Here is a 12,379-nt window from a genome sequence, read left to right on the forward strand (position 1 = left end):
AGATATACAAAAATTTTTAATATTGTGCAACACAAAGCTGACTGAAGAGTTACAAAAGTATCTGTCAAAACTGGGTGAGTGGGCAACAAAATGGCAGATGAAATTCATAGAGTAATAGGACTGGAAAGGACCTCACATGGCCTCCTAGACCAAGCCCCTGCTTGGTGTTGCCGGTAAGCTAGGCACTTGTGTAGCCTCTCAACATAGATTCAAGTGCTGTGCAGATGACCAACAGAGCACTCATAGCTAGATTTTTGTTTCTGCTGAGGGTGCACATCCACATGCACCAGTACACACAAAAAAATATTCCACGCATAGATAGAAAAAATCCACACATTGATGAAAGAGTTTAGAGGGCTGATGTGCAAGATAATACACACTGTAAAACATAATCCCAGTTATACATACAGAATGATAGGAACTAAATTAACTGTTACCATTCAGGAAAGATCCATCATCATGGATAGTTCTCTGAAAACATCCATTCAATAAACAGCAGCAATCAATAATGCTAACAGAATATTAGGAAAGAGACAACTAAGAAACAAAATATCATAATGCCACTATATAAATCCATGGTGCGCCCACACCTCAAACACTGCAAGTTCTGGTTGCCCATCTCAAATATATATATATAAAAGATTTGGAAAAAGCAAAGAGAAGGGCAACGAAAATTATGGGTATGGAATAACTTCAATATGAGGAGAGATTTAAAAGGCTGAGGCAGTTCAGCTTAGAAAAGAGATTGCTAATGGGGGAGATGATAGAAGTCTATAAAATCATGAATGGAGTGGAGCAGTGGTTTCCAAAGTATGGGTCATGACTCAGTACTGAGTTGTGGAATACTAGGCACTGGCCGCTTTGCGGTAGGGTGACCAGGTGAGTAGTGGTGGTTGCTAAGGCAGGCTTCCTACTAGGGATGTTAAGTACCCATTAATTAGCTAATGGAGCAGTCAATGGAATTTCCACTGATTACTCGATTAATCGATAAGGGGGAGTGCTCGTTATCCCTGCTGCAGCTCCTGCTGCAGCTCTGCAGTTTACATGTATTAGGAGCTGGGCAAGCAAGCAGTCTGGCTCCTACTACATTTAAACTGCAGAGCCACAAAGGAGTTAGCTCCTGGGGGTGGTGCAAGATGGGATCCAGCAGTCCCAGCTCATGCCGGCTCCGTTACCACTGGGGTTCTGCATTTTAAATGTAGTAAGAGCTATCTGGCCATCTGGCTCTTACTACATTTAAAGGGCAGAGCCACAGCATTCTGGGACCTGATGCAAGGTGGGGACTGCTGAGTCCTATGCCAGGTCCCCCTCTGTGCCTCTGCCTTCCCTGCCCCCCCTCCGATGGTGCTAGGGGGGGAGAACCAGCTTTTAAGCACTGGTTCCTGCTCCTCCCTCCCTTGCAGCATCTGCTTATTGGGTAGTCAACTACATCCTACCTGTTCTGGCACCCCAGAAGTGGCCAGCAGTAGGTCTAGTTCCTAGGTGGCGGCCATAGGGTTCCGTGCACTGCCCTGCCCATAAGCACCAGCTCCGCACTCCCATTGGCTAGTTTCCAGTCTGTGTTTGAGAGCACTACACAGATCCACTTGTGCACCTCTGCCTAGGACTCAGGCCTGCTACTGGCTGCTTCTGGGGCACAGCATAGTCTGAGGTGCCAGAACAGGTGGGAGACCAGCCTTAGAACCCCCACTGCTCTGCTGAGTGAGAGTAGCTGGAGGTCCATGCCCAACCTGGCACTCCAATCCCCTACCCTGAACTTCCTCCTATACCCAAACCCCTCATTCCCAGCGCTGTCCTAGAGCCTACACTTTAGTCAAAAGATATAACAATGCTGGGTCATGGGCATCAACAATTTTCTTTAACTGGGTTGTGAGGAAAACAAAAAAATCTTGAAAACCCCTGAGAAAACCTTGAAAACCCCTGCAGAGAAAGTAAGTACTATTTACACCTGCACATTATTCAAGAATTAGGGGGTTACCCAATGAAATTACAAGGAAGCATGTATAAAACAAACATAAGGATGTTTCTCTTCACACAATCCGTGGAGCACATTACCAGGGATGTTGTGAAGGTCAAAACTATAACTGGGTTCCAAAAAGAACTGGACAAATTCATGAAGATGGATCCGTCAGTGGCTATTAGCCCTATGCTCTGGGTGTCTCTAATCCTCTGACTCCCAGAAGGTAGGACTGGACAATAGGAGCTAGATCACTCAATAATTGCCTCGTTCTGTTCATTCCCTCTGAGGCATCTGGCAACAATCACTGTCCAAAGAAATGTTATTGGGTCAGATGGACACGTGGTCTGACCCAGTTTGGATATTTGCATGTTCCATAACCACTTTTTACATGTTTGAAGATAGTTATATTTTTCCTCAGCCTTCTCTTCTCTAGGCTCAACATGCCCAGTTCTTTCAATCTTTCTTCAGTGGTTAGGTTTCCTAAGCTTCTTATTTTAATAATTTCAAAAATAACCCCATCCTCTCCCTCACCAAAAAAGGGGAGGCAGTAATTAGAAAAACTTTTTATATTGTGGAATAAACAGGGTATTGTGGAATAAAGTGACTGGCTGGAGCAACAAGGGAAGAGAAGAGCTAGGACTGAACCATCAAGGAAGCAAACTCATTTTTGTAAGAACTTTTGTGTCCTTTGAAACTATCCCAACCACTGAGAACATTTCTACTAAGTTAAGCTTCCAAACAGCAGATCATCAGTTAACCATCAGAGAACCACAGGGGCTGAGAGACCTTGATTAGGAGAACTGTTTGCAAAAATATTGCTCAACTGATCAGAGGTCAGATTAAGGCAAGGCTCCAGAGGCACTTCATATTCCATATCCTGGGTGACTGGAGTGAACTCCTGAGCATATGGACGCAAAAAGATTGTGATCTATTACTATATATTTTTGAAGTCAAGGAATGATATCGGCATCTAAGTTTCATTAGGTCCTTCCTGAGTGTGAGAGAAGACTTGGAAGTGACACCTGTGTATAAGTGAGGCACTGATATCTACCTCATTCTGCAGATAGCCTAAGAAATGTGAAATGCCCTCATGTTTTATTGGTGATGAAAACTGTTGCTCTTTAGGGGACTCCATTGTCATCACCCTTGAAGTGGGCATCTGGTGGAGCAAAGAGTGAGGCCTGCTTTCATCTCATTATGGAGTCAAATGGCACTCCCATTCATAGTGCCCTTACCGTTGACTGATAACTAAGTTTTCCTGCCCCTGAAATATATGCTGTCCACATGAAATGGGGGAGCGATAGTTCAGAATGAAGGACAGAAACCCCAACCAAATAAAAATGGTGATAGACACCTGATCCAGCATATCAGACGACTTATGTCTACATAACCCCAAAGAGGGATAAGGTCACAGCATAGGAATAGGGCCACAGTATAGGGCTAGTCTTTAGGGAATTCATGTAAAAATGGGCTGGTTGTTCCAGAATGTCTTAACATTGGCTTTAGAATGGACACTAATGAGCCTGCTCAACAAGAGTCATAGAACTAAGTGTCTTAGAATAAAATCTAGGCAGACTGGAGCTACTGCCTGAAGAATAAAGCAGCGTATTCTTGAATTTAGGTTTTGCTTTACAGTGAATATGCTCTGCTCTTCAAGACCTGAAAAAACTTGCAGAAACATGAACATATTTGCCACTGTAGTCCTAGCTGCTGGATTGTTGATTCAGTTCTCCAAAGCATGTATAGCCATTTTGATTTTGAAACTAGAGTTGAACCCAACGTGGCAAGTCCAAATACAAGATCTGGATTTAAATTTCCCCAGGATTTGGAGGTATTTCAGAAATAGGGATTTGGGCTGGTGCACTCTGCAGAGATGAGGAACAAACACAAAGTTTAGATTCAGCTCCAAAGTATAACATATTCAGATCCAGCATTCTGATTCCCATCTGCCTCTAACTTTAATTATTTTTAAAAGAGGAATAAAAGCAACTACTGTTAATGTATTAAAAGAGATTTTACAATGTAACTGTTTAAAGGATGATGGGTAGATCATTTTCATACACTGTTATGCTTGGAAATTAAATGTAAAAAGGTTTGCATGATGGGCTGCAAAGAAAGAACTAGAGAAATGCTACAGATTTCTGTAAATCAATGCTACAGATTTCTGTAAAAGAGAATATAACTATTGGTTTTGTTAACCCACTCTAAACTCTACAACATATGAAGCAGAGGAAAGGTTGTGTTATATTTTTGACCAACTTTTGACTCTGCTGAAGACAATAAGGCATGCCAAATCAGTGGATACTTTTGAAATATTGGCCATAAATTGGCATAAAGGTTATTTCTTCATCATGTAGCTAGATCAGAATAGAGCTGTGTAAAAAACTGGTACTTTCCAGGTATTGAAAAATCATGATTAAAGCTGTAAAGAATGATTAAAAAAACCTAATATTTTAAGCCAATTTATTTTAGGTTGTCATGGATGTCAGAGCCTTTAGAGTGAATGAGGGTCATATATGCAAGCATCTGTACAATCCCAAAAAATATAAACTTATACTTTAAACAAATATGAAAATGGAGAGAATCTCCAGGAGTCAGGGCTTGTAAAAATACTACCAAATATTTCAGTTATCACAATTGCCAAGAGTCGGCAACCCTTCTCTACAGCTGCAATGGCTTAAACTGCATGGCAAATAAGGACATGAATCAACTACTCAAATCCTCCACAAATGGCTGCACAGAAAAACATAACCCACGGCTGGTAGCAGCTTCCTCCTTTTTCTATTTAGCAAGTTCTAGCTCATGTTACTTGTGCTCAAGGGCAGTAATTTGGCACCTCAAGAGAGATGCTCCAGCAGGTAATCCACTCCTAAATTATTTAAGGCTTTACAGGTTAAAACCAACACCTTCAGCTCTCCTCTGCCCCTTTTCAATATCTGCACTGGTTTTCCTTTCAGCCTGCAATTTCTACCATATACCTAACACTTTGTTGTACACATTTTATGAAGCATATCTGATCTGTGGTTTGGTCTAGGTGACAATTTTAATGACAAGGGTCAAACCAGAGAGAGAGAGAGAGATGCTGTCACTTGGTGATTAGGGCACCCACACACAAGTGTGGGACCTAAGTGTGCAGGTGGTGCTGCAGCACCCCCAGGCTTGCACCTAGGGCGATCACTGCCTCCACATGCACTGGGTTTTTGGCTGTTCCCCCCCATGCCAAGGACCTGGTTAGACTGCCCCCCCACCATGCACTGGCAGGGTGGCAGAACCCCTGGTGCAGAGGGCAGCAGCCAAGAACCTAGTACCCAGAAGCCTGGCTATTGGCCCTTTGTACTACAGCTTTGCTCTAGGCTGCAGGACCCCCACTTTTTAAAATATTCCCATGCCACTGGCCACACATGAGAGATAGAAGACCTTGGGTCCTATCCCATTTTCAATCTCGCCTGTTATTTATCCACAATGGAATGGTTTCATCAGGAAAGAATGAAGGACCCCTCACATCAGAATAGTCTATAGTCCAACAATGGTTAAAGCACTTATGCAACCCCTTGTTCAAATCCTCCCTACTGTGAAAGAGGGGGAAATTGAACCTGGATCTCCCACATCCCAGCTGAGTATTCTAACTGCTAGGCTAAAAGTTGCAGAGGTGGGGACCGCTCCTTTCTTCTCCTGTTTCATGTGGAGAGCCCAACAAGAGGTGCATAAGCCACTGAAGTCAGGAGACACATTCCCATTCATGTAACACTAAGAAAAACAAGGAGTCTCTGCAGTCTGGACTGAGATGCTTCTCTCAAAGAGGAGCAGGGCTTAGCACATTCAGTCCTCTGAACATCTCGCACACCTAGCAGGCTGGCTTTTGGAGATGGCATTCATAGGCATCTACCCTCCCCCTTCCCCATGTGCTATATAGGAACCCTAGGGGTACATCTAGACTAAGCCTTATTTTCTTAAGATATGCAGGAATTTGCATATCTTCTTCTGATCACTTTTTCAAAAGCTGGTCTTTCGGAAGTGAAAGTAGGCTGGCTGCGGTTTTTTTGGAAAAAAATCCTTTCAAAAAATCGTGTGAACAGTTTTTAGGAAGAGCGGGTTTTTTTAAGGTTTTTTTTCCCCAAAAAAACCCCGCACATACAGACTACTTTCACTTTCGAAAGATCTGCTTTCAAAAAAGTGATTGGAAGATATGCAAATTCCTGAAGAATTTGCATATCCTCTTTCGAAAATAGAATGTAATCTAGACGCGCCCTAGGTGGCCAACTCAAGCTTTGTGCACCACGGTATTGTTCCTATAATTTTCGAGGCTCTGATGTTCAGCATTGCTACTCTGAAGTCTCTTTTGGATAGTACCCTTCATGACATTTTGAAAAGCTCCATTGGGAATTAGGTTCCTACGTGCTTTTGAAAATCCCATTATCTAACTGCCTCTTTAGAAGCCTAAATACCTTTAAAAAAAAATCTGTCCCTCAGTACCCTCACCTACCCAATGTAAAATGCGGATCACACCTTCACAATCACTCTGAAGTAGGAAAGTAACTACATTAAAGCTGCTGGGATGCTCAACACTATTGGTACTGAAGTACTTTAATTAGTTAGGAGGGAATCCATGATTACCATTGGGACTGGATACTGTATAAGAGCAAACCTGGATTTCTAAACACAGGTGAAGTTTTCAACTGCTAACATTATAGGGGCTGGCTAACTACTAGAGTTGGGCTAATTTCCTGGGTTATTTGGGAGCTGGTAATGGGTAGGCTGAGTTGTGGAGTAGAACAAGGCAGTTTACACACACAGCCAATTGACAAAAATGGGGGGAGAGAGAATGTGGAAGATTTCCATAGGAAGGGTTGAGTTTTTAGTAAAATTAAACATTTTTGACTACAATCAACAGATGTAATGCCTCCAGATAGCTGTAGTATGCGCCTCATATCCTCATTCTCTTCTATGGGCCAAGATCACCAATTAGACTACATCTTCCATAATTCACAGGTATCCATCCAGAAAAGGTGATGTAGTATGGCAGATGTAGTACAGCTAGGGATTCCAGCTCAGAGAATAACAGGGATTTGCAGCAAATTACAACTCCCATTTTTAGCCAAAAATGTTATGGCTGAAAAATATTCTGATAAAAATCCACTAATAATTTTCCACAGAAAAGACACTTCATGGAAGTGTCAAACTCCCAATTTTCTCTAAAAAATATAAACTGAAATTCTTGAGCAATCCTACTATACAGTAAAAATGAAGTTTTCAGACTACGTGAATTGACACAGATTTCAGAATGGTATCCTTACAACAAGTTATAGGACTCTGCTTCCACAATGCAGTTCTCTATTGGTCATCAGGCAAAGTCACAGGATAAGTTATGAAACTGGATTATGACTTGCATATTTAGAAGTGTCAGCAAAACAGAACACACTCATTTACGTGATTCTATCTGGGCATATGTTCACATTTAGAGTGAATTATCTTAAAACAATTATTCTTAAAGGGACACAATGTAAAAAACCCATACCAAACAAAAGCCACCTACTTATTGTCAGAAAGATTTTCTTTAATCTATTATTTGCATTACAGAAAGTGTGTAGAGATCCTAACCAACAACATCAGCACTGTTTTCTGTCACACACAGCAAAAGTCAGTCTCTTCCCCAGAAGTTTACAAACATTCTCAGGTTACTATAAAATAAAACATTATCAAAAAAAATATTCACAACCAACTACAGGATCAGAGGCACAGTATCTTTTTGCCTGATATGCTTCAATTCTAATCAGATGGATTACATAGCTATTAGATAAAAATGCAATACCTTTGTGTATGTTGATCAATGTTTTACAGGTAGTTTTAATAAATGATACCACAGAATGATGGGAATTAGATTAATAAAAATGGCATCAGTGGTCTTTTCTTTATGTCAATGATTGGTTCACATTCTCCAGTATCTTTGCTGCTTTAAATGACCATGCTTGTAAAGCATGAAATATCTAACATCAAAACACTCAAAAAAATTACTGTTATCTTTCAACTATATTTTCAGAGTAACTTGTGACTAGTAATTAATTATAATAATTTAATCTGAAGGGTTTAATTTCTTTGTATGGAGAAGTGAAAAATGAAGTGGTGAAGAACTCATCTAATTAGAAACTCAATTTTGTAAGAAACTTTTCCCCTCCCAAATCTCTCAGCCAATATCCACATCCATAAACTGCATACATATAAACCTTTAATTTTTATAAAATTTCCCTTTATCCAACGTACCATTAATCCCAGTCCTAATTACCTTTGACCCCATCCCTACTAAGTTATCCATTTATTGGTGTATTCTGTCATTACTGGATAGTCTACAAGCTACTTCAGTATGACACCAATGCATCATGTCTTCTATTCCTTGCTTTGGGACTACATTATAAAAACTCATCTTTCATAATAGATGAAGACAGCCTCGTGTCCCAGAACAAAAACTGAGAAACGTGTTTAGCATTTTCAGTCTTAAATACTGACATGGATTATGTCAGGAAGAACCACAGCCAATTCTCTCTTGCCACTTTAGAACATACGGGATTTAATTGCCGAACAGACAAAAACACGTTCTGATTAAATAACTTCATAGCCACTGGTTTTGATGTTAGTAAACACATTCCGAACAATTTCAGTTGTTTAGAATACTTAAAAAAAACCCACTTTATTTTAATTCACTATCTTTTGCTCAGAAGTACTTTTGACACTAACCAATCATAAGTTAAAAAGGGACTTGTCAGCTAAATCACACAGGCTTTTTGCAAGCTCTGAGGCTCATGTTATGTCTCAGATAACAGCACATCAAACTTTGTTTCTTCCCTTCCCCTAACCTACACCAGTTGTCAATAACACTTTGAATGTTGCCACTCACATGACAGGTCTATCATAGATCCAGACTTTCCTACTTACATGTTTCTAATCAGTAAAACCACAAAAGTCTCTCCTACCTTATGATTGCTGAGAAAATGGGGACTGCAGAGCACACGCTGCCTGCAGGAAAACTGCATAAATGACCCTCATGCTGCTGTTTACAGAAATCTGACAGTTTTTAATTTGAAAAGATGTTGTCTTTTGCTTTTCGACAGTTCAACAAATCAGACAGAACAGTTGCAAGTGTTATCTGTAAACAACTTCCTGTTTGAAATAGATCAGCTGTCCTGCGGGACAATAATTAGGAGAGAAGTGTGGGAAAACTGAAGAGGTCTGTGATGTAAGCTACTTATTTTGGGAATGTACTTTTTTGGGAATGCACTCTCACTATCCCCTCCCCTTCACTAGCAGAGAACCCCTTGTAACCATTTAGATCCAGACAACTATACACACACACACTCCCAAAGCAACTGCATTGCTTTAATTTCAGCTGTAAGTATTTAGAAGATGGTGTATCAAGGGTGTCTACCAAATTCCAATGTATGTAATTAATACATTCTTTGCTCTTTGAACATTGACATATTTTACTCCAGAAGTAAATAATATTTTAGCCAAAATAAAGGAAAATAGGGTAGGCAGACACTCCACACACTGAACAATAATGTAAACACACAGTTCTCTGCATGGTTGGTCTCTTCAAAACCTTTCTGTTCTCTTTATCCATTAACAAAGGGAAGCTCCATGCCTGTAGAGGGTGTAGAAGAGACATTCAGAAATTCCACACCACCACTATGGGATTGATCTATATTATTTCTGTTCACTCTTTTTAAACAGTTGTCACACTTGAACTCTTCAATATATACAGGCACTTGAGTGACAAAATAATTCATACATTTTTTAAGCATTATATTTTTTCCCTCCTTCATGATCCTAAAAGAACAGCTAAAGAGTCACTTGGTCAATGGGAATCATTGTAGCTGGCTCTCCTATCCTCTGTGCACGTAGCACAGGAGGGCCGAATAAATCCACGGCATTCTGATTGATCTTGGCCCTGGTTGGACTGATGACCGAGGCAGGCATAAAAGGTGACTTGGACATTTTTGCCTCACTTCCCATTACCCCAGCACAAGCTGTATCAAGCTACAGATGGCACCATTAAAAAAGCCCATAGGGAGCCACTTGGATATGCAAAGATAGGTTCACTGAAAAATCTACTCCCCACTTTGTTACCACAGCTGACAACTGTGGCCCACATTAAACTAACTAGTCTCTGAAAAAGGGCTCGCACATTTGTTGGAAACTTGCAAAGTAAGGCTTCTTGCAGAAATTCCAATAGTATAGCTAGAGTTAAAATTCTTAACAGCTGTAGATCTTTTCAGTTTAATCTGTTGGCCATTTTGTTTCCACTTTAGGTTAGAACCTGGCAAATAACCCACCATTTTATTTTTCAGTAATAATTACAGAGATTAAAACTTGGCTATATGATAAATTATGTCAGTGCAAAAGCTCAAAGACAGAGGACTAATGTAAGTGTAGAAAAGCTACAGTGTCAAGTTAAAGGTCCAATCCTATGTCCCTTTATTTACATAAGAAGTGCCACAGACTTCAGTGACAATTGGCGACATTTTGCTATAATGGCTGAAGTCTGTGTGGTGCTGATGGATGGAAGGCTAAGGAAATGCTGTTTCACAAAAAATGCAACAAAATTCAATCCAAGTTTATAAAGATTATGTTACAATAGCAATGTAGCATTACATATATATTTTAAAATTTCTGTATATAATCAAATTTGAGGGACAAGTAATATGGGGAAAGCAAAAAATTTTGAAGGAAATTAACAGCAAAGGAAAGAAACATTTAGGAATTTGGAAGTAAATAAGCGTATAGACATATTTAAAAAGAGAAGCAACTATGTATACATCTAGTATAAACACACTAGAAGACTTACCTGGTGTTACCCAGGTCCTTCAGGAGAAGGCCTTGAGGATTTGGAGGAACAGAGGAGGCTGGAGCCACCAGGGGCCTTTATTTTTATCACCAAGGGTATGAAAGGCCGGAGGGCTACTTATTTGTTAAGAAGGCAGAGCCCCAGCCTTGTTGGCCACTATCTTTGTGGTGCAGTTGCCCCCCCAGTGGCTACTCTCAGTATCACATCCCTCCTCTGTGCCCCTCCCTTTGCATGATATAGAACACAATCCCATTCCTGGTACTTCCTGTTTTCTTGGCACAGCCAAACCCTGACCTTGCTTTAAGTTAGGAAAAGAGGAAGCTGCAACAAAATTTGGCAATCCTAGCTTTTACCACTTATGAGTTCTTGAACAAAGACTCACAGACAGACAGATACACATTTCTAAATTATACAGACATAACTAAAGAGAGCACAAAGTGGAAATACTAGGCACTGTTATGAGAATGCATTCTTGAGTCTTCTCCCCAGGAAAAAAAGGCTAGATCTAGACGAGGTTTATTGGCCAAAAAATGCTAATGAAGGACTAGTTTGCATGAGTCGTGATCTCATTTGAATATTGTCTGCCAATCCGTTTTTGTGGTGGGGTTTTTGTGCAAAAACAAGCAGTGTGGATGTTTTCTTTTTGAGCAAAAAGCCCTTTTTTTCACAAGATCCTTATGCCCCAAAAAAGGAGGTTTACCGATCTTGTAGAAAAGGGGGTTTTTGCACAAAAAGAAAACATTCACACTGCTTGTTTTTGTGCAAAAACCCCAACGCAAAAATGGATTGGTAGAAAATATGCAAATGAGATTGTGACTCATGCAAATGAGTCCCTCGTTAGCATATTTTTTTTCCAAGAAAACCTGTAGTGTAGACATAGCCAAAGTGAAAGAGAAACCACTAATAACTTTGGTTCATGTAAAGAGAAAGTATTTTTCTCTTCATCGGAGGGGTGAAGGCAAATTTCCTAGAAGGGACAAAAAATTATCAAAACCACTTAAAGAATGCTCTAACTAAGTTGCCACTGGGAGTTCACCCTGCACATAAGCTAAAGGATTGGCCCTTAAAGTCACTTTCTAAGTTCAATTAAAAAAAAGACAGTGGTGATCTTTAGTCAGGGGAAAAAGCTCCCATTGAGTCAATGGAGTGCAGTAGCTGACTATAGGGAGAAAGCTCTGCCTAAGGAAAGAAACCCATCAACCACCTGAAATTATTTCAAATAATAAATCAAATGGGGTTAACCATGACAGCCATGGTGAGAATGTGTCAAATACAATTTCAGTACTTCAGTGAGTACCAAATGCTCCATTTATGGGGTACTCAGAACCCTATAAAGGAGCAAGGCATAGAGGCCACAACTCTGTGGCTCTGCCATCCTATGCAAACTGTAGCCTGTGCAGAATCTCTGCCTTTGTGAACAGCCCAAAAGACAATGTACTTTCTCATCCTCACCCTGTGGCAGTGCAAGTGTATGCCACGCCTTATTTGAGCCAGTATCTAAACTCGGGCAGTTAAATATCAAGTAAATGAATAGTTGATTAACCTCATGAATTTTTATCAGTTACTTGACTATTCTATAGTCC

At 40.3% G+C, this 12,379-nt stretch overlaps 1 protein-coding gene and 1 long non-coding RNA gene across 6 annotated transcripts in view; one reads left to right on the top strand and one right to left on the bottom strand.

Moving 5' to 3' along the window:
• COLEC11 (collectin subfamily member 11) overlaps positions 1–11,435 on the bottom strand; it is a 45,375-nt gene extending 33,940 nt beyond the window's left edge. Inside the window, exon 1 of one of the 2 annotated variants that reach the window (XM_006112058.4) lies at positions 8,926–11,435. The gene's annotated coding sequence lies outside the window, so the exon portion shown is untranslated. The remainder of the gene's footprint in view (positions 1–8,925) is intronic. The other variant, XM_006112057.4, reaches the window with a different exon arrangement.
• The window catches only part of LOC142827782 (uncharacterized), a 71,557-nt gene that overhangs the window by 48,799 nt on the left and 10,379 nt on the right, over positions 1–12,379 (top strand). The gene's annotated exons all lie outside the window — the stretch shown is intronic.

This window comes from Pelodiscus sinensis, chromosome 3 (genome assembly GCF_049634645.1).
Source record: "Pelodiscus sinensis isolate JC-2024 chromosome 3, ASM4963464v1, whole genome shotgun sequence".
NCBI lineage: Eukaryota > Metazoa > Chordata > Testudines > Trionychidae > Pelodiscus > Pelodiscus sinensis.